At 43.4% G+C, this 23,270-nt stretch overlaps 1 pseudogene; it reads left to right on the top strand.

Annotated features, from left to right (window-relative positions):
* Positions 1-11,180: 11,180 nt before the first annotated feature.
* On the top strand, positions 11,181-14,391 carry LOC117294755 (annotated as a pseudogene).
* The last annotated feature ends 8,879 nt before the right edge of the window (positions 14,392-23,270 follow it).

The raw sequence follows: 23,270 nt of genomic DNA, 5'->3' as shown, positions 1-23,270 counted from the left end.
TAGGCGAGGCACCAATAAATAGCGTTTTCCTGCAAGCGCCCGCATTCCCCACTGCTCCTGGACGGGATTAGTGCTGACAACAATAGGGCAGAAAGCCGACCTTCAGCTCGCGGTCGTCTGCCAGAGTTAAGTTTATGGGCCAGCTCATTAACTACACCTATTGTGTACCGCTATTGTGAACGTAATCAATGGAATCATCGAACTATAAATGCGAGTGCTCGCAAGCGACCGCGGCTTGTAAAAAATATAGTTGTTAGATTTCCGATCTCCAGCGATCTCCAGAGTCCATAAGCCTGGGGCCCAGTTCGTTTTTTATTAAAAGTGTCACGATTTTCCTACTCACTTCTCGGATCTTTCTGGAATGTTTTGTAAATTCTTCAGTGTTTTACGATGTGGCAAAACTAGCATTAAGGTGTATAATTCTCTGATGGTGAATAAAATAATGACCACACACGACCATCGCATGTGAGGTACTCAAAAACCCCAACTTTAAAGGCGTTTTTTTCCCCTTCAGGTTACGGGTTCAACTTGTTTAAAAGGACTGGGGTAGCCTACATTTTATAACACAAAGTCGGCCGACTTACTCGGACGTTTCTGAAATATTCTATCAATTGTCCAGTGTTAAACGATGTGGCAAAACTAGCAATTGGGTGTACTAATTATTTGATGGTGAATAAAATAATTACCCAAATAGACCATCGCATGTTAGGTACTCAAAAACCCCAACTTAAAAAAAAATTAAGGCGGCTTTTTTCTTCAGGTTACGGGTTTAACTCGGAAGGTCGAGTTCTTGTTTAAAAAGATTGGGATACTTTTGTAACACAAAGTCGGCTGATTATTTTCAACTAACACAGTATGAAGACAATGATAGGAGGCTTCTCATGTAATATTAATTGACGAGGTGATGTAGTTTTCAGAAACGGGGCACGATAATTATTTTTACACGCTAAAACAATTATCGTCTCACTGAGACGTTTTCATGACTTGTTTTACTCATCATTATATCTTCAAACCGTGGAAGTTGTACTATAATTATAACAGCAAAGTTAGATGGGAATAAGAACATTTTATTTGTTATTCCTGAGAGACACAACAAAGTATGTAAAACAGTCAAGTCTTTTTCAAATTTTTAACTGCCATTTTTACACAAACTGTAAAACTAACAAACAAAAATAATTATTAAAAGCAGGTTGTGAGAAATACGTACGTTTGGTCGGTGGCTGGTGATGAGGGGTTGCGGGTTCAGCAACGACTTTGGGTTCTGTCGGTGGCTGGTTATTATGGGTTGTGGGGTCTGCAATGACTTCGGGTTCGGTCGGTGGCTGGTGATGAGGGGTTGCGGGTTCAGCAACGACTTCGGGTTCAGTCGGTGGCTGGTGATGATCGGTTGCGGGTTCGGCTTCTTCGGTCGGTGGCCGGTGATGAGCGGTTGCGGGATCTGCAACAACTTCGGTCGGCTGCTGATGAGGGGTTGCAGGAAGGGCTGCTTCATCAAGGACAGACATAACTGCAGGCCTTTTAATAAGAGCAAGTGGCATGTCGTCTTCAGAATCACTATCCTCGCTAAGTGGCCTCTCTGAAACAGAAAAAGAAATCAACAGTAATGAACATCAGGAATTTCAAAGGGAATTACCGATTAAAACTTAACTATCAGCTTTAAGTATGTATAGTCCGACTCCACAAAAGGACAGAGTGAGACGGTTTTATAGTTCTTAACATTTTAAGTCAAGACTCACCCTAGGAATTTAGGTGTGTGCTGTTAATATTTTGAAGAAGAAAAAACTTTCAAAAGTAAACATATTCTCAAAATATGTTTAAACAAAAATGTTTTTGTTTTTTTAAGTTTAGCTGTTACAAAAACCAGGTCTATATCATTTACTTAAGTTTTAATGATTAAATATTAGTTCTATATTTGTTTACATGGAATTCAATTATACCATTGCAGGATGTTGTACTTGAACTAGTATTACGGCTTCTTTCTATAACAACCAAGTGTGATTATGGGGCAACAAGCTATGTAACGGGGTGTCTAAAGTATAATATACTATCGATGTTGACACACTCTACGTCCTGCTTTCAGATGAATTTTTATTGCATTTGTTAAGAAACGTTGACGCTGTAATTCGGCTATAATCAATAAATAATAAATCAGCATAACCGATATTGTATTACTTTTTTCATGTATTTTGACAATTGCTGCCTTGAATTGATTGGACTTGTATTTCACCTGAACTTCCATGCCAATCTCAAGTGGATCACGGGTTTTCACCCTGCTCCTAGAAACAACTTCTTCAACATCTTGCCATCTATTCAGCCATCTAATTGTTACTTTACTGACGGCCATGATCATGCAAAGATTTGTAAAAAGACGTCTTGTACTCTTGAAACCTTGCAGAAGGATGAGGTAAAACTTTCAAGGGTCCTACGTGTGAAGCGATCTGCATCATTTTCTTTGAATACAGTCTATTATTAGAAAACATCTAGTTGAATGGGTGACGGTGCATGTTTGATCTTCACCGTGGTAAGGGGCCGGTACTCTTTTGTTTGGCTGAAGGTACATCTGTAGTGCCCAGATGGAAGCTTTACCACATTATTGTTAATGTTAAAACACTGGAACTTTAACAAAGAAAAGTCACGTAAAAGGTGTTGTAACCTACAGTGTATGCTGTGCTTTTTCTCTATAGTGCTATAGTTTAGGGATAGCATGGACTCCATGGTGATAAGGATTACTAACATTAACAACCCCAAACTCAATTTATCCACACAATCATGGCGACCGTGTTGAGTAAGGATGTGATGGAAGCTTTGCAAAATCGGCCCAAGGTTAATCTTAGAGTCCAAAGCCAAAGGCAAAAGAGCAAGAACCTACAAATGCTACAAGCATCAAGCGACCACGGGGACGACCTGCTTTGCGCAGTTTATACCCAAACATCGTGGAATCGGCCAAGTCGTTTACTGAAACAGGTCACCACCTGTTACATACTCTCCCAGGTCTGCAGGAGAACCGTCCAAACATAGGTACAGATAAGTAAATTTTATAATTATGATGATTGTGTCGTGTGTTGCATAGTAGAATTTTTGGCAGATATTCTTTTCTACACCTAAAAATGTGGAGTTCTTTCTCCAAAAGATGATCAGATCATACTGATCGATACTTTGAACTGAAACCAACGGTTCTCTTTAGAACCACCCAAACTCATACATAGATTGAGAAAAAAAAAACTACACATATGGGTTGTCGGACAACTCGACCATTCGGATAACTCGACTATTAAAAGAATATTTACATTATTTTATTTAATTGAACACACTAAGGCCTAACGATTGCAATCATCAGAGTCACATGTACAGTTGATATTTTATATGATACACAATTTATTAGCAAAAACAATGAAAACAATAAGTCTGTACAGTACGGTACGTCACGCCCCCCCCCCCCCCCCCCCCCCAAATTCCAGGCCCCGCCGTCACGGTCATCCGTCGACTTGTCTTGCTTCTTAGTCGAGTTGTCCGACGGTTAAAAAAAAAAACGTCAGACGAGTTGTCCGAATGGTCGAGTTGTCTCACTAATTTTTGTGTGGGGTTTTGCAAAATTAAAATGCAGGCCTTATTATAGGGGGAAATAGCTAGACTGTGTTGCGTTGTAAACTGGTGAAATTTAAGTATATGCTTAAATACTCTGGCCATGAAATGTCTTTTGTTTTTTAGGAAAATAAAATTTATAAAAAGTTCGCAACCTTTTGAGGTGGTATAAATACAGTATGTCTCTGTTAATATTAACAACCGGCACGTTAATCCGGAGGTCGTTGGTTCGAATCCCACTCTAGTCAATTCTTTGTTCAACCCCAAAATCAATAATAATAATAAATACACATGTTGTTTCCCTGCAGGCCTCGGAACCATTGCACGGTGGATGAAACCTCCAAATAAGTTCTCAAGAAAGCGTCCGAATACAAGGGGCTGATTGACGCTCGAGTTCCGGCCAAGGAAAACTCAACTAGAAAGGTCAACGACAACAGCCATTTCTACTCTGCCAGGGTTCGTTATGCCCTTGAACTAGCCTCCAAATTCAACAAGGTTGCGGTGGTATACTCCAGCGACAACAAGAACAAAGTGAAAGTGGGTCAACAGACTTTTGCAGTTGATCGTCGCATCACAGTGAGAAAGTTTGTCCCAACTACAGATGCCCCCAACTAGCATGACCATGACATGACTTGGTAACTCCAAGCTATAACATTGTGCCATCCGGTTATCTCAAGTGGCAGCCATCCCCCGATATGACGAAGGAGGATCTTGGAAGAGACCGATTCGTGTAAGTATTGTGATCCAAGTCAAGAGTAAATGGAAAAAAAGAAGCGGGCAGGTTTTGCTGACAGTAAGAAAAAATCTAGTCATTCCTTTTATTTAATCGTAGATTTAATGTAAGCCCCAGACACTTTCCAGCTGGGTTGAGAGAATGATTGACGCTCCTGTTGAGATTAAATTACTCTAATCTTAACCCTCTTCAGTTTGTTTACACATTTGTTCAGTTTGTTACACTTTTGCTTCACTCAAAGACCAAGCCGCTGGTGCTAAGCCTCTGGTTGCAGTCCACAGTTTGTTATTCATTTCGTTTCAGTTTGTTATAATTGGCTTCACTCAAAAGACAAGCGCCTGCGCTGTTTCTTTGATAGTTTCATCAAGACAGCGCTAACACAAATCGGTGTACGTCTATGGGTAAAAACCAAAATAAATATTCTTCATCCCGATGCAAATTTAACATCTATTATTTTTCGTTAGAAAAATATGCGTCTTCTTTCTAATATTGATCTAAAAGATTTTGAAATAAAACTCTATTTTACATCAATTTACCGGGAGGCTAGATGATTGTTTTTAAACACGTTATAAGAACTCCATTAGAAATGAGTACACTCGACAAATAATTTCCATCAAAGAGCCTCCACTTTTAAGTAGAAGAGTTTGACAAGTCAAAGCCAAAAAAAAAAAACCCCCGGTGGCGCCATAGTTTGTTTGGCAACTGTAGTGAATAATAAGCTAAAATATCGGGGTGGAGGGGGGGCAGGCTAATTTCAAAACAATGATATTCGTCAGTCCCACATGCATCGCTAAATTTTGCTAGAATAGACCGCTCATTGCTTGAACATGGTACGTTGCTTCATATTTTTCGTATTCTCTTTTATACAGGCTTCCTCAAAAGCATCAGGCGACAATCATCTTGCGAAGTCCGCACTCACCGTGCAGCATAGCTACACACATGAATGACATGATTGGTGAGCTTGGTCTGAAGGAGCAGGTGGCAAAGGGGCTAGCTTTAACTAGTCTTACTTGTCGATGGTGGAGCAGACTTCAGCGTCAACCACGCAGTCAACGAGTTTTATTATGGCAGACTGTTGCAACCTGGATGCATTGGTTGTGACATCCTATTGTCCGGGAGATTCTACGCTGAATCCTGTTGAACGACTATGGTCACCATGCACCCAAGCTCTAAAGTCTGTCTATCTACCGGCCGTACTGGAAGACGAGACCCGTCCGCCTTGCGCGCAAGCGGGTTTGTCGTTAGACGAGAAGATAGCTAAAGAACATAACGTTTTCAATGCTGCAATGGACTCCATCCAACAGAGATACTGGGCCTACACAACATTTTCTGGGAGGCCCATATGCACAGTAGTAAAGAAGAGTGGGGAACCAGAGCAGCCATATCCGTCGACAGAGTACCGAGCTATCCACAAGACCATCAGCAGCTCAGCAACACATCTCAAAGCAAACAAGCCAACCTACGATGAATACAAGTTTGCTTGTAAACATCTGGATCGCCGCATTGGAATGTCCATTTTCTCAAAGTGCGTTAGCCCTACCGACTGCCTCCACTGCACTGCGAATCCCGCGAAAGCTGCAGAGATGCTTGACGCTGTGAAGAACTTCCCATCACCCAAGCCATCGACACACTTCCCAGGGCACTTCATGTCACTAATTGAGGCACTGGCATTGCACGTGAACTTCCGTGCGAGCGTCTACCTAGGTTCCATGAGAAAGGCATCGGTAGATGCCAAGTCTTCTGTTGTAAATATGTTTACACCAGCCAAAAGGACAAGTCAGACCACCGACTCAAATTCCATCCAACGAGGCCAACCCATTGATTGATTTTGTCTCTAATATCAAGCCCCACTTGAAATCTGTAACTCTTTGATACACAAATAATTTAAATTTTAATATGACCAAGTCTATGCTTCTCCTTTGACACCTGGGTATTCCCGGTAATGACATCGGCAGACCTGCCAACCTGTACGCATTTTGCATACCATGCACGCATTTTCACCCCTGAGTACAGTGGTACGAGATATGCTGCAGCACGTACGCAAAAAGCTAAATCTATATCGCGGTGTTTTAAAACTGCAGCACGAACAGACAATTTTGTTCTCAATTCAATCAACTGTTATTCGTTCAACCCCAAGTGCAAAAACAACAGATCAAAAACACCCCACATCTGAGTGATCATTATGCGCTTCGATAAAAAAGAGGTTGTGCTTAGAATTATTGTTTAAATTCTTACTCCCGCTGGAAAACTAATAAACCAATGCGTAACAGAGGGGGTGGGAATGGCGCATACCAGTTCGGTCAACCTGGTATAGTACATGTACAGCCTTATGCATGGATGTACATGTACATGTACGTGCACACAACGCACGTGTTCGGCTCGATTTCGTTCGGCGTCGCCGTGTGTTTATACTATGCAACATGGACGCCGATCGAAGGCCAAGTGTCAGTGATGGGGGAAAAAGTACTCCTCCACCTGGAAAAAAGAGAATGCACGCGTGCAGTCGGCAGTCCACACACTTCATTTGATTTAGACATCTCACTCAATGAGCGGCAGCAGTTTAGGTCAGGAGGTAGTCATGTTATTATTTACGTCTTGAATTTTCCCAATTTGGGGAGAATAATGGGAATTTAATGGCCTGTAATCTTTGTATTTAAGCCTGATAAGGGAAACAAATGATGAATTGAAGCATGCCTGAATTGAAGTGGAACTGGAAAACTCTACGGTGGGCTTTCGTTTGTCCGTTTACTGGGCAACCAAAGCTGGATATCAAGTTATAATATTTGCATGCCGAGTTTAAGTTACTAATAATTTAGGAACATTGTTCAACAGAGCTTGTCAATGAAATTAATATATGTTATGGATCAGAAATGTGTGAAAATGGGCTCACCGCCCATAGGGAAACCCCTGGCCAATTTTTTTGTGATATTAAAAAAAAAAAAAAAAAAAAAAAAAAAAATTGCCCCTTCAGTTTTAAATCCTTGATCTAGGCATTTGGAACATAGTTTCAGCAGTCAACTGGTTATTTCTTTTTCATTTTTTTTCCAGACTGTTAAGGTCACGAGCACAAAAAGTCAGAAAAGGCCACACAAACCACCCCTAAGATAAACACTGATATCATGATACACCTTTATTTTATTTTATGAAGTAGCCTGTATTTTGTGTGAATATGATATATAATTACATTAAATGAATGGTTCATCTAGATGAAGTGGTCCATGGTTTTTGCTGACTGACCCTAAGCATTGTGCCATATGCCGACGTGCACTGGGCGATCTGATTTATGCCGCTGCGATAATGTGGTACTCAATTTTTTTTTACAAGGTTGGCAGGTCTGCATCGGTAATTATATTTATAAATTGTTGTGTTTGATTAATTTCACAAAAATATAATGCCTGTTGTACCATGTAACCTTAAAAGGATATACATTACAAATTAATTGGTTCTATTGAAACCATGCTCATCGAGTTGTATGGCTTGTTATCCGTCAACAAGTGTATTTTCTTTCCAAGAAAATCTCATTATTCAGGAAATTGTGTTGAGAGAAAATGATGTAAATTATAACGACGGTAGGCCTATTTGTATATCTTTTTTTTTATGGGGGGGGGGGGGGGGCTGGGCTGGAGATGGGTCAGGGGTCATAGTTGATATGAATATTCTTTTCCAGTCATATCCTCATCAGGGGAAAAAGAATATCCCTGTTAAATGGAATGAAATATTATGTCCTTTCACAGGCCTCAACCTTTAGCTTCAGAGGGGCAAGGCCACTTGGCCTCAAAAGCTCTCAAAAAGAAAGGGGCCAACTGAAAGGGCACCAAGGCCATTTTCAAACCTTTATTTGTTGATGATTATGTTAAAATACTTTCCACTGATTTCAAGATGGTGGTCAACTTTCCAACCCATATTTATTTCATTGTCGCTGAAATTGAATAAAAGTTTAAAAATATTTGTTTCTGAATTATTTACAGTTTTTTTGCAGCGCTCGAATTGCAAACGATTACCCCAGTAATTAACTTACCCCAAAACCCTTGTTCATCGACTTAATTAAACTCCCTTCTGGTCATCTGAAAACAAATCGTTGCTCCAGAACAAAGAATTGTTGAAAAAATCATACAGAAAAAATATTAAGAAAAATAATTCCCTGCGTGTTAATCTGAAGAAAAAAGATCAATTAGTCTCTGGCTCACCACTACCCCAACTCTGCGAGACAAACGAGCCCAACCCACCCCACGCCAACAACCCCCATCATACACCAACAACCCGGAGGCTCAGCTAAATCCGATGATTTGGAAAAATATTTATTTCTTTTTTTCCCTTCTTTTTTTATATAAATATGATTAAGAAAATTAAAAACGAACCCTCAACCCCTTAGCACAAAATAATTGACCTAGCATTTAGCTAAACTTGTAAGTTGTATTTTGCATGCCGGCGTTTATGCCATGCTAGACTGCGCTAAATAATTACTATAAAAAAAGTAAACAAACGCACCTAATTAAGGGACAGCGTCAAAAACATTTTTATCGGCGGGCCGCGGCCCGCTGCGGCTCTGTGCGGCGGCGCCGACCCATCCCTCTGAGGAGATTTTGACTGCGGCGCCGCCGAGGGGTTTGCAACTCATTAAATTTGGCCTATTGTGTGTCTTAACAATGGACGGAGAAGAACGCGGCGTGCTGCGGCCGGCCGAGGTTGTAAAACTGGTCACAGTAGACTGAATCCTGTAACTATGGAAGACGGATGGATGAAACCCTTCACTATGACAAACCATAGAGCAAGGATAAAACTTACCATTATTTTTCCTTAAAATTTTGTTTAAGTACGCGACAATACTCCGGTGTTATGAATGTGAAATTGTTTGTTTTATAACTTTGTAAAAACAAGAACAATCAATAAACAAATATTTGTTCTTAATAAAAAGACATTTTGTTGTTGAACGTATGTTTAATCCCCCCGGAGAAGAAGTGAAGTGCGGCGCACTGCGGCCGGCCGTGATTGTAAACTGACAACAGAACAGTGGATGAAAGCATGAAACACACCATTCTTGTTCTCTCAAATTATTTTGGAATACATTCTAGGACCAATTTAGGACCCTCTTTAATGTTTTGGCATTCTTCTAACGCATGTGTAGTACTGAATTATTCCGGACGACGTACTACAGAAAAACCAGACATGGGTGCGTTCGATTTAGCTTCCATTGGTCGACCCCGATGTGGCGTATTTTTTTTTTCAAGACGAAGGTGGGCACATAATTACCCCACGTTCGTCCTGGAAAAAATAAAACACGCCAAATCGGTGCCGACCCAGGGAAGCTGATCGAACGCACCCATGATGGTTTGAAAACACTCACAGTCTAGTCACATGTGTGCATTGTTTGATGAGGACGGCAATTTTGGGTATATCTTTTAAACTAAACTGATATTTTCTACAATTTTCTTCTGATATTTTCTACACTTGTTGTATGTTTGCTTACTATTCACTCATTCTCTTTTGGGTTTTTGGTTGCATTTCCCTAGCGCTTTGTACCATTTGTGTGTATATAAATCTACAAGTTGTTTCATTGTTATTTTTTGTTTCTCCCTTGAAATCAAGTGAATCGCTACTAGATTCTTTTACCAACATTAATTAAAGCATTATAGAAGGATTCTGACACCGGTGATTCAACAGGTATTATTTTGAGAGTTTATTTGCTGCCAAACGTCACGTAAGTTTAAACATTCCCAAATTAAGTACATGCAAATAATAGAAAACTATCGAAAATTCGTATCAAAATATCAAACAAAAACAAATAAATATAAGAGAATTACAATAAGTTATTAATATTAAATTATTTGATAAATAAGAAGGCCAAACAAGTTTTTTTCATTAACAGTTATTTATGTGACAGAACCTACCTAAATATAAAACTAGTATTTATAACTTGACACGAGTGACCTTTTAAAATGAAACGGGTGATAAATAGGCAAGTAGATGTGAATACAAAATAACAAATGCATTGGGAAAAAATACGACAAAATAAAAAAAAACTTGTGTTTCGAACTTGATAATTATTACGATTGACCTTTTAACATAAAATGAGTGTTAACATGAGCAATAGAGTAGATTTATAACTTAATTTGAGAGTTCATTTGCTACCAAACGTCACGTAGGTCAAACATTCCAAAACTAAGGTAGATGCAAATAAAGTTATCAAAAACTTATACCGAAATATCAGACAGTTTAAATAAATAATGAATAGGGTAGATGGCCTTAGCTTTCGATCCAATCCGGACCTTCTTCAGAGGCAACAGTTTAAATAAATAAATATAACTTGATGAAGGCCATTTAAGTAGTTAAAGTTAATACTTAAAGGCCTAGTTTCGTAGCTAATTTTCGACACTTGCCGTTCAATCCATCCTTCAGTGTTTTGGTGTAACTGTCCCGTGCCGTTGCAACCGGCCACTGTAAGTCAGCCTGGGCCGCTATGGCCTGAAAAGTAGGATTTCTTTTTAGCGCCATTTTTTGAACTCCCCGTCCCTTGCTCAGAACATCACCACCATGGTAGTTGTGGATGGCGAGTTCGTCTTCCGTCAACAGGCGGGACACCAACTTCAAGACGAAGTCCTTTGGATTGTCGACCTTCTCAAAAATGTCTAAATATACAGTTTTAGACATCACATAGACGGCTATGTCCGGATGTCCGATTAAGATGTCCCCATCTGCTCCACCATCGACCTCGACGTAGTTTGGGACTCCTTTCCCAGCCGTCTTTAATCCCAACTGCTCCCGTAGCATCTGAACCTCCACGAGCAAAACTGATAGCATATCTCTGTTCTGACGGGCTATACTGCCACAGCATTCGCCAACTTGTTCTGTTTGACATGACTGGTTGATGGAGGCAGGCGGAGCTTGGCGGGTGGCGGATGTAGGATGGCTGGTGGGGGCAGGCAGAGTCGGGCGGCTGGAGGCAGGCGGAGTTGATTGGCTGGAATTGGAAGCAGGCGGAATAGGACGGCTTGGGGCAGCTAGGGCAGCAGGCGGAGATGATGGCGGAGCTGTACGGGTGGGGGCAGGCGGAGCTGAACGCCCTCTGGCAGGCGGGGTTGGACGTCTTGGAGTAGGCTGAATAGGATGGCTGGTGGGGGCAGGCAGAGTCGAGTCTGGATGCAGGCGTGGGATGGCTTGGGGCAGGCTGAATAGGATGGCTGAAGGCAGGCAGAGTCGGGCGGCTTGAGGCAGGCGTAGTTGGATGGCTTGGGGCAGCAGGCGGAGATGATGGGGGAACAAAGTCCACCACAGTTGGATGAGGAGAACCAAGTGATACTCGCTTTTTCCTCAGCTCGTTAAGTGGAATGTCCTCGTCGCTTTCATCGCTGCTCTCATTAAGACTTCGCTTTTGTCCTGTAAAAAAAAAATAAAAAATAACCATAATTAAAAACATTGTTTATGAACGAAAGTCAAACGTCCATTCCTTCTTAAAATGTTAGACTCCAATATTCATAGCCGCCCAACAAGACCTTCCGCTCTGCATCCATGTACCAAGGCCTAATTGACGCCAGGATCCCGAACAAGGAAAACTCGGTGAGGAAAGATGACGCCAATAGCCATTTCTTTTCTGCACGAGTGCGGTATGCGCTCGAGTTGGCGGCGAAGTTTCCTGCAACGGCCATGATCTACTCTGTAGACAATAAGAACAAAATAAAGTTAGGGAGTCAAGTAGCAGCAGTAGACAGAAGAATTCAAATCAACCGCAATGGACAAGCCCAACCTCTCTGACCACGATTTCCCCACCCCTGGATACTACATAGTGCCTTGTGGGTATCTGAAGCTAGACCCCATATCCCCATCCTCGCTGACAGTGGATCATCTTGGGCGACAACAGTTTGAGTAAGTTTATTTATTGCTTGCAGAGCCAACTTTGGTTCAACGTAAGTTTTTTCTTCATGTTCAATGTGGTGAAAAATAAAGAATTGTTGTAGGCAACAAAACAAATTTCAGGATAAAAAGAAGAGGTCGTTAAAAATTAACGACAATGCATTGCCAAATTGCGCTCGTGTGTATAAAAACGCAATCTACAATGTTTGCACAATCTTCAGATTGCACGCAGTTTATCAGAGTCATCAACTTGAGCTGCTGTACAAACAGAGCGCAAATTTGCAGATTGCGCACGCTTTTGCTCTCCCAGCAGGTTAAGTTAAAATTCGGCAAAGCGCAAAACTCTTATTGCGCACAAGTTTTTCCCGATTCGTTAAGCAAATTTGTTAAATGCGCTCCACTAGTGAAGACACAAAACAGGCAGAAGAAGTGAGCGGAGGATTTTGGACATTTATTTTTATTTTGGAAGGAAATAATCTGACACAATGGTACCTCCACATTAACCATCAACATCACTTTTTGGTCCACAATTAAATTTATGCAATGTTATTAACCAAAAAAAACAAAAAAGTTGGGCGGCGATTTCTAAAGGTCTTCTAAAACTGGCAATTTGTTTTTTCCGGGGGGGGGGGGGGGGGGGGGGGTGAGCTTTGAAAAATCTCACGCATAGCTGGCCTCTGGACTTGGCATCTCTGTAAACATGCACCACTATATTTGGACTCGACAGTCCGTGTAACTTACGGCCTTTTTTTACAGTGTACATTTAAAAAATGCACTGATAATTGTAAAACCAAAGTATTGCCGGATTTTGAGAGTCTAGTCTTTGCTTGTAATATTAAACCCTATACAAACTTTGTTTCCCTTTTCTGCAGACTCCCTGTGAGAGGTCAGGCCACCATTGTCAACAGGAGCCCACATAATCCCTGCCACATTTCATCACACATGAACAACATCATCAACGCGTTGGATGTTGAACAACAGGTGCAAGATGGGCATTCATTGCTTGTGCTGCTTGCTGATGGTGGCCCAGACTTCAACGTTAATCATGTGGTTAACGAGATGTACTATGGCCGCCTCTTCAAGCAGTGCAAGCTGGATGCCCTACTTGTAACCAGCTATTGTCCTGGACACTCAGCCCTCAACCCGGTCGAGCGTTTGTGGGCTCCTTGCACACGGGCTTTGACGTCAGTGTCAATCCCCGCCAATCTGCCTTGCGAACTCCCACCTTGCCAGCAAAGACAACTGAGTACTGATGATCGCGTTGCCAAGGAGAAAACTGTTTTCAACAACGCTATGGCCCTTATCAACCACTACTGGGAGAATACCAAATATGCGGATAAGCGTATTACTTTGTCTGCCATACCAAGCGGGTCAGATGAAGGACCATTCTCAGATTTTGGACAGGTACATGCTGCAGTGTCGTCATCAGCTACAAGGTTGCGAGAGAACCGCGCAGTGTATGACGAATTTAAATTCGTCATGCGACATATGGATTGGCGCATTGGCATGGTCTTGTTTGCTAAATGCACCGATCCAGCATGTCAACACTGCGTGTCCAATCCACCTGTAAATGATGAAATGCTGCAGTTTGTACGGAATTTCCCAACCCCGAAACCTTCTTCCAGTCATCCTGGTCATTTCTTGACATTTCTTGAAGCTTTGCACCAACCCAGGGACTTGCCCTGTGAACACATGCCTTTGTTCCAGGACAAGAACCTGGGAAGGTGTGAAGCTGGTTGTAAATATGTATTTACAAGTAAGAAAGACAAGGATGACCACCGGAAGAAGGTTCATCCTCGTAGATAATCTATTCCATTTTTGGTATACCAGATATTTATCTTAACATATCCCTGTCATAAATGAACGAGTAGGGTTGAACTATTTGTTGTTTGTGGTTCATTTTAAATGCTCCATCGGATTGTTGTGGATTTTATTTAAACGCAAAATAAAGCAAATCTGCTTTATACTACCAAAGTTCTGTTTGTTTACAGCAGTTTTCATAGCAATTTTTGCAATCGATTCCTATATGTTTTTTAACTTGATTTTGCATTCGAAAAAATGTTGGTAGGGAGGGAGAGGTTGAAGTGCTGGTTGTGTCTTTTAATTTATTACAACTGTACAACATTTCTTTGTCAGATTTCATTCATGATATATAAAGGCGCTGTCGGTACTTTTTAAATCTGATATTATAATTCGTAGTGTCATCATTTTCAATTATTTTCATTATGAGAGCGCATGTTTTCTCATATTTATAATTTGTTGATATTGGATTTATGAACAGGTTGAAGTTTTTAACGAAAATCATACTTATGATTGGTTTGCTGTTAGTTTTTTTTTAAATACACTTGACACTATTGGTATTTGTCAATGACCAGTCTTCTCACTTGGTGCATCTCAACATATGCATAAAATAACTAACCTGCGAAAACTACGTTATTTCCGTGGGAGCAGTTTCTCACAATTTTGTATACTACCAACCTCTATTATTTTGAGTAATTTGCAATAGTATTCATTGCCTATGACTTGTGGTTACTCATTTATAAGATTCGCAATTGATTTTATTTGTTGGTGCATTTCGATGAAATAAACTACACTTAATTTTCGAAAGTATTGCAATGTAGTCAATGCGTTTTTCCTACCAAGTCAGATATTTTTATTTATTTATATATATATATATATTCGTTGGGGGTGGGGGCTACAGGGGCGGTACAGGCAGTAGAAAACAGTATGTACTGGTGCAAAACACCCAGTTTATAGGGAAAAAACATTTATGTAATAAAAGTAATCAAAGGCCCACAAAAGGATTGCTCCATTAAACGAGACCATCTACTAAAAGGGGAAAAAAACAGAATGCCTAATCAAGCCCTAGACAGTCAGTGACAAAATTCCCTTTATGTGCCGCCCCTAGCTGCCGTCGAGATAAAAAAGATACAAGTTGTAACTTGAAACCGAGAACTTGTATTACATTTCGGCTTTGTACGCCGCTGCTCACACATTGGCCTCTCAGACTCCATATCTTCAGACTTTGTGTCCGAGGTCAATGCATTTATTATTTGGGACATGTAAGACCATGGAGGAATAAATTCCATGGTAAGACACAGTGGACATTATTTTGATCTATTATGGGGAGAAATCTGTGCTGGGCGGGCGGCTGGGTGGAAGTTATGAGTTCCCACCTGCCCACAGATGAAACAACTTGCGTGAATAAGATACTGAAAATAATGACAACGTGTAATACCAGCGAAACACAAAGGAAAAAAACATCATGCACAAAATGTGGATGTCGGAGGAATCAACACAAAAATATAACGGAACTTCGAGCTTGATACATAATTTACAGGTAGATTTCAAACAATTCATAAATTCAAATACAGTTAAATAAATAATGCTTCGGCAAAACAGGTAATTATTTCACATCATCGTACAATTTATGGTGGTCGGAGGGAGAGAACAATCCGTATGTTGTGTCGGGGAATCATGAGTGATCGGCGGGTTTTCCCGACGACGTGTTGTAGTACCTGCCGTACCACACAGTAAAGGTACACAGATCTGTCTGTTCGTTGACTTTGTATTGATTGATGTTGACATGAAAAAAATTTATCTAGAATGAAGAACGAACAGACACAGACTTTAACGTCTAACTTTCAAAGAGTAAAACCGAATGTTTCCATTGGCTGTGGAGTTCCTAGGTCTAATTGTCCAATTGGCCCACGGCAGTTCTTCGGGGTTAGAAAAAAGGCATGTGGGTAGCAGATATAGAATAAGTAGGATTTGAAACTTTGCATGGTGGAAGTAAGATATAGAAAAGTTTGCGGTAACACCATGTAATAACAATCTCTCAATGAGAATAGAAGTACTGTACATTGCAAGCGCCGACTGTTTGCGGTGGGCCGCAGCCGGCCGCAATCCACATAGATACATACACGGACTGGTTTGTGGTTGCTACGACCCTCGTCTCTGTGGGGGAATTGGTGAAAAGAAGCTTTTTAATCTGCACAGCTAGCAAGCGGCGCGCTGCGGCTTGCCGCAATCTTTAGAAAATAGGACAATGATCATGGTCCATTGTTATGCATGATACTCTATGCGCCGCACTGAGCCGAGGTTTGACGGGCCGCGGCCCGCCGACCCTCGGCGCTTCAAGGCGGGCCGCGGCTCGCCAATAAAAATATTTTTGACGCTGTCCCTAAAAAATGCTTCTAAGTTGGCACTTTGCTACCACTCTAGCCCTTTCGCCTTCCTGCTTATTTTTTGCATCTTTTGTGGGGATGGCATGCTGATTAATCAATAATGAACTTGATGGAGTATGATGATTGCCAAATTAGGGCTCTGCCGTTTGACGTTTTACAATTCCACGCTTTTTGTGTGTACACAAACATGTGTTTGGCAATGAAAAACAAAGTCGCAAGGCAGGCAGATCACTGGTAGTGGTGGGTCACAAACATTAATCCAGTACAAGCCTTGGACACCAGCGAAATAGCCAGGGGAAAAACATAGTATCCAGCCCCCGGCCGCGTGCCTCCCCCGCCCCATCCGCTACAAATACAGATCTCAATGGACAAAATCAGTGCGAAAATGCGTAATTTAATGTAGGGACATGTAGCGAGTTTATACATTGGAGTAGTCTGGTGCTGCGTTTTTAGTAGTAAACAGCTCAACTACGTTTGATATGGTTACCATGCCACATTCTCGACACATTTTTTATTGCACAGAAGCAGCATTGTGAAAAACTAGTGTGCGGGATCGTACGCTCCGAATTTTACCTCCATATAAATTAAATGGGTCACAATGTTAACATTAAATAACTTTTTCGAATAAATAATGTTATGGAATCAATGGAAAAGGGCACGACGGCCAAGTGGCCGTAAGGTACGTGATTTTTAAAAGGGCTTCACGGCAATTGGCTGGGGCATCGCGGCAATGGCCGCTGGTGGCCGCTGTAGAGGTCGAGGCCTGCTTTCAGTTGAACGACAGCGCGGTCAGCTGATATTTAACTATATTTAGCTCATGACTCAGTGCTGTGTGCGTGCAAAACATGATGCAAAACAAAAGGCGCCATGATGAACTCACAAAAATGTCCATAACTCAAAAGTAAACTTATATTTTTTGGATAAAAAAGAAAACATTTCTAAAGTAAATATTTCTAAATAAAATATAACAGGTTCCATTAATAATAATAAATATTTTAGTGAAGAAAAAGTATTAAAAAGTTTTTAAAATATCACCTTTGTAACGCGATCCCAGCAAACACGTATTGTCAACTAATTTACAACGTTGCCAAAAGGTTGCAGTTTGGTCTTGTTACACAATGAAGTAAATACAACGTTATAAAAACGTTATGGTCTACTTCACTCTACTTACCGGTAGAGTCGAATTACTAATTTGCATATTCCCTATGCCGCCAGGCAATATTGCTAAGACTTTACACACAATAGCGCCCTCCACCGTCCTACCCACAATGTCCCATGACATGCTTGCCACGAAGTCGTCCTCTTTTCTCTTAGCCACAGTTGGGTGAGGACGTAAATAATTCTGTGTCCAACAGTTTACCGTTTTTAGAATGAAATAAAAACACCTTACCTTTATGGCTGAGATTTAAAATAAAGACTGAGATTGAAGATAGTAGAGTTGTTGTTTAGTTGAAGTGTTTTAGATAAAGATCGTTATAAATGAGTAGTTCAATGGAAATTGGGGAGGGCTCCGACTGTTGGAACTGGGGGTACGTCCATTCCCCCGGGACAGTCGGAGCCCTCGGAGGGCTGCGCCGGTGACACTCCAATGCTGGGCTCGCCCTTCAACCGGCCCCCGCAGCCTCAGTCGGCTGCGTCGGCTGGGGGATCCACTGACCAAGGAGGGAGCCTTCCCGCTCCCCCTCTTCGATCAGCGTACGTGGGTCCACCCAATCTAAGGTCAAGCGCCCCGGCAAGTCCAAGAAAACTAGTACCGGTGCGGTGACCAAGAGAGGTAGGGCTAAAGGTAACTCCGTTCCGGAGCGCACCGCGCCCTCTCTCGAGCCTCGGGGTCACTGCAGCCGGAGGGATTCCCCCCCTCCACACGGCTCAGTGAACCCGGCCCTCGCCGACCACGTGGGTTCCCCCACGACGGTCGTTGATGGGCCTTTGCGAGGCCACCCTACCCGATCGACACACGCCATAGGCGGTGGTGCGCTTGCGATACGTAGAAGGATTGGTGACGTGGAGTCGGGTAGCTGGGAGTCCCCTGGCACACCCCGCTCATAGGGCCCGCCCTCCTTTTCGGGTTTTACCCGTTACTCGGGCGTCCCGGTCGCCCAGATTTCCTCCGAGAGGGCCTCAGATTCGACCCGGGACAGATATTTGCACAAGAGACAGAATACCAAGAAAGACCGTCACGCCCGACATTCACCGTCAAGCGATCTGACGCGTCTATGTCTGGCTCCCAGAAAGGCAAGCCATTCAACCGGCCCCCGTAGCCTCAGTTGGCGGCGCCGGCTGGCGGACCTCCCAAGGAGGGGAGACTTCCGTTCCACTTCTCTGGTCAGCAGTGTGCGTGGGTCTACCCATGGAGAAAGATTAATTCCTAATTATTCCTCCATGGTCTACCCAATCGAAGGTTAAACGCCCAAGCAAGACAAAGAAAGCTGGTGCTGGGGCGGTAACTAGAAGAAGTAGGGCTAGGGGTGGCTCCAATCCGGAGCGCACCGTGCCCTCTCTCGACCCGGCCTCGGGGATTGCTGCAGCCGGAGGGCATCCCCCTCTCCACACGGCTCGGCTTACCCGGCCCTTTCTGACCATGTGGGTTCCCCCACAACGGTTGTTGACGGGCTTTTGCTGGGCCGCCTTACCGGATTAACACCCGCCCACGCCATGGGCTGTGGGGCACTTGCAATGTAATGGGTTGAAGGATTGTTTACATGGAGCAGGGTAGCTGGGAGTCCCCCGGCAAACCCCGCTCACTGGGCCCGCCCTCGTCTTCGGGTTTACCCGTTGTTCGGGCGCCCTGTTCACCCAGGTGAAATAATTATAAACAAATAAAATTAAATAAAAAAATTAAATAAAAAAAAAGACGCTCGACATTTTCCGTCAAGCTCCGACAATTTTTTTTGCTTGGCTCCCACAGGGTCAGGCATCTCCGGGATAACGAGTCAGTATCCCGAGACGATTTCATGACAGCTTTTCAGACCCTCATGGCCACATTTCCGGCCGACATGAGGTTAAGAATTTTGCCCCCCGGGCCTGTACATCCAGCCCGACCATTCCGGTCACGACTGTGTGCACTCAGGTCAGGGAGGCCCCAAGGGCTTGGTTAGCTGTGCACCGGCCTCCCCTCACAGCCACTGCTCTGCACCTACCACACACGATCTTACGTGGGGTGGCGCGGGGCAGGATGGACAGTCACGCACTTGGGTACAAGAGCACCATCCCCGCCGGGGATCAGCCTGCACCCTTCGGGGTCCTTCGTGTCGGACCATCATGGTTTGGGCATAGCTCTGCCATTTGGTGGCACGCCTTTGCTGGGTGCCTCCGACCCTTTTTTGAGTCCGGCTAGCTACTCGTCCCTGGAAAAGGACGCGTTAATTACCGTCAATTACCGAAACTAAATTGCGCCTTGTCAAGCGGGACAGGACTCGGATGCCGGGCCTTCCCATCGAGAAATCTGAGGATCCTCCTGCTGAACGACAATCATTCAAGTGGAGGACAGGCCCGACTCTGCGGAGCGGAAATAATTTTCCAGCTATGCCACTCGATCGTGTCTGCAGTGACCCTATCGAGGGCATTATGTTGGCGACCATTTGGAAATACTTACTCCAAGTGGGCGGAGACTTATTATCAATTCCCCACGGTGGACTTCGATATATATTTTCCGAACCCAGTTCAACCAGACTCGGCGTCAGATAGACTTGCCGCCGATAGGGGTACAGCTCCTTCCAAATTTCCCTTGCAGACAAAGCCCAAGGGAAAATGAAAGAGGCAGTCGGGAAGAGGGACTCAGCGCCACGCTTTGGCATGCGCACGTCGTCCTTCCGACATCTATATGTACTTGGCGACTGGCTGATGTCGGCAGATCGGAAGAGGAAACAGCCCAATATCTGCAGACCACCTGCGAGGTGACGAGGGCTGTAGGCTTATTATAAATGAAGAGAAATCCCGTTTCATACCAACCCAGTCTCCGACCTTCCTAGGAGCAGTCGTTGTGGCCTGTTTCTCCCGGATCGACACGATCTCCTATACCAACCACACTCCCGACTACTACATCCGGCGCCGGGAGACCTCCACCTAGCGTGTTGGCCACTGTCAAACGATCCCTCATTACAGCTGGTCTTTCTGAAGAGGCTGCGACCCTTGCAGCGAAGGGGCGTCGCCTCTCCACACAAAAGGTTTACGACAAACGACTTCAACATTTTAGTCGGTGGTGTGACGACCACGCTGTGGATCCGACCACTGCATCTTTAGCGATGGTGTCGGATTTTCTGGTTCACCTCTTTAATTCCCAACTGAAGGTGACAACAATTAAGAATTACAGATCGGCCATTGTGGCAGTCCATGTAGGGTTCTCCGATGGCTCCACAATCTCATCGAGCCCCGTGCTAACACAGATACTTAGGGCCATGTTTAACGAAAGGCCCCCGAGACAGAGGCTGGTCCCATCCTGGGACTTGGGGCGGGTGCTAGAGAACTTAGCAGCGGTCCCCTATGAGCCGGCACACCGGTCATCACTGTTGCAACTTTCGGTCGAGCTGGCCTTCCTCATAGCTGCAGCTTCAGCTTGGAGGGGATGTGAAATCCAGGCACTTACGATCCAACCGGGCCACATCCGGTGAGAACCGGGAGGGGTTCGCCTTGTACCCAAGGCTTCATTCCTTACTAAGAACCAGACGGCAGTTTTTACCCGGCCTGATATCTTCATTCCTGAAATTGCCTCTATATCATCTGTCTGATCAGACAGGCTCTGGTGCCCCATACGCTCCCTCAAATGGTATCTGGAACGTACCAAGCCACTTAGAGGGACCTGCGACCAACTTTTTATCTCGACTACTCCCCAGCATGGTCCAGCCTCCAAAGATACAATCAAACGGTGGATTGTATCAGCAATAAAGTCAGCAAACCCCGACTGGCTGTCGGATAAGGATACAGGCAGTCAGGGACCCATACGTGCACACGACGTCCGTGCCGTGTCCACATCCTGGGCGTTTTTCAGGGGGATTTCCTTTGCAAAGATCTTACAAGCAGCTTACTGGAAGGGTCCATCAACCTTCATTCACCACTGCTATCTGCGTGATGTGCTCCAGAGCGAAGGTGCTTTTGGGAGAGCAGTGCTGTCAGCATCTCAACCCAGAAGAGAGCCCCAAGCAAGTGACCTGTCCAGGCACCGCCTGGACAGAGCTTGAGGTGAGCCCCAAAAATGTCCTCCGATTCTTATAAGCACTTCCTATCAGTTTGTAGTTTTAAGTCTTGGGTACTTGCCGACTAATGTCTGATTTTTCATAAAGGCGCCTCGCCTACCCAACCTCCATGTTACGGTGCTATTCTATGCATAAGTAGTGGCTATTTGGGTAAGTGAATGAAATAGACTCCCCCCCCCCCCCACAATAGTGTGGGACGAGTCAATGATTAATACCCAAATAGCCTTCCCGCCCTCCTTCCCCACTAACGGCTCGTGTTCAGGGTTACCTGTAAGATGAGAAAAAGAAGGACGTATGTGGCAGAGCTACTGCGTAGCATGCTGGGTGGGCGCGAGAGGGCGCCCTCTGGTTGTCAATTTTCCTAGCGAATTAGCCTGTCGGCTATGAAATATGCATAAGTAGTGGCTATTTAGGTTGAGTATCAATCATAGACTCGTCCCACACTATTGTGGGGGGGGGGGGGAATATTGAATGTGCTCCAAAAGGAAAAGTCACAAAAAAAACCTGCAAAGTTTAAGCCGCTTTTAATTCTCTTTTAAAGAAATGTTTCTGGCACAACGTAACACCATTTTAAGCAGCAAAATCTTATGTGTACCCCAGGTTCGTTTTTTAGAGGTCTTTGATAGATTTTGGAGCAGTTCTTTGTCATGCCCTGTTTGCAGGTTGGGAGGGTTGTGAATCTGATCATAAAGCAATTTCTCATAAAAGTTCAGTTAGTTAAAATAATTTTCTTTTAGTTCATTGTTCTTAACAGTTGTACAGTCCAAAAGCATTTATCTTCCAAATATTTGGGTATGTAGTACAGAGTTTTAAAATATAATAAACCACAGGATACCACTTGGTACATTTTAAAGTAAATTATTTTAATTTTTTAAAGCCTGTTAATACCAAATATCACTTTTCTCTCAACCCAAAACCAGATTTAAATGTACTATTTTCTGTCATTTGTAAACATACCGTACTACATGTACTTACCTTACTTTTTATCCTTCGGCCAATTCAGTTCGTCTTAGAATCATTTATTTATGCTAATTAACCTGTTTACACTTGTGCCCTAATAAGCTTCACTTCCACATTTTCACTCACTTCCAAATTATATTCAAGAGAGACCACACCACATAACGGCACCAACATACATCCAGAACTTGCTACATCTTCATGCACCACCCAGGCAGCTCAGATCATCTGACACCAAAATTCCACACAATCCACGCACATGCCATTCATGGTGGGGAGCCCGATCCTTGTCACACTCTGGCCCATCATGTTAAAACGCGACGATATGCACTCGTCCACATGGTTCGATCTGTCGCCCACACCATGGAAATACCCACTGCATGCAAAGTGCATAAACAGCCCGCACGCTGTGATTGGCCGTTGATATACTCCAACACAAAACGCACATTCACGAACTGAGAAAGAATTGCCACGCAGTGTGCCGCACACCTGTAGAATGGTGCAATGTTCGGCCTTGAAGCATATTCAAACATGTATAACTTTCGCCGATTGAGGGCGTGCGTGATGCGGGGCAAAGTTCATTGACAATTATTGTTCTGATGGTTGTTACCGATCGTTGAATCTCGATGATTTTATTGCAAACGAAGATCTTTAACGCCGGAACTGCTAATCACTAATTCATGAAAATGGTTTTATTGGAAAAAGTATTATTTAGGGCAAACATTTGGGGATAGGATCATCCAAAAATGTTTGGATTTTGTTTTCTCCTCT

This window comes from Asterias rubens, chromosome 9, assembly GCF_902459465.1.
Source record: "Asterias rubens chromosome 9, eAstRub1.3, whole genome shotgun sequence".
NCBI lineage: Eukaryota > Metazoa > Echinodermata > Asteroidea > Forcipulatida > Asteriidae > Asterias > Asterias rubens.
The sequence above is the reverse complement of the archived record's forward strand: the minus strand, read 5'-3'. Positions and strand labels throughout refer to the sequence as shown.